Source organism: Seriola lalandi, unplaced genomic scaffold (genome assembly GCF_002814215.2).
Source record: "Seriola lalandi dorsalis isolate HSWRI2012SDOR001 ecotype SW California unplaced genomic scaffold, Sedor1 jcf7180002054564, whole genome shotgun sequence".
NCBI classification, from domain to species: Eukaryota; Metazoa; Chordata; class Actinopteri; order Carangiformes; family Carangidae; genus Seriola; species Seriola lalandi.
In genome coordinates, this window is record NW_019525117.1 from 510,841 (window position 1) to 511,234 (window position 394).

General features: G+C 50.5%; 1 protein-coding gene across 1 annotated transcript in view; it reads left to right on the forward strand.

Annotated features, from left to right (window-relative positions):
- nfxl1 (nuclear transcription factor, X-box binding-like 1) overlaps positions 1–394 on the forward strand; it is a 19,442-nt gene that overhangs the window by 4,795 nt on the left and 14,253 nt on the right. The gene's annotated exons all lie outside the window — the stretch shown is intronic.

The following is a 394-nucleotide window of genomic DNA, read 5'->3' on the forward strand; positions in this document are numbered from 1 at the left end:
TAAACCTACATCAGTTCATTGTGTTGTAGTTTGTGCAGGTGTGCGTCCTGTTTGCTCCGCCTCCTGACTTTGACTGACAGCTGTGATCACTGGATGATTGACAGATCATCTGACACAAACAAACCTAGCAACACTAAATGACCATCATGCAACACTGTCTGCATTACACCTTGACCTTTAGGCAGCGGGGTTTCACCCAAAGGTTTCTGGGTAAATGTTTCAGCCCAGTGTCTCTGTGTTTCAGGTGTGTCGCTCCGCCCTCTCCTGTGGGAATCACACCTGTGAGGTCGTGTGTCACGATGGAGTTTGTCCTCCGTGTCCTCGCTCCGTCAGCAGATCCTGTCCCTGCGGCAAGACCAGTGAGAACACACACACACACACACACACACACACA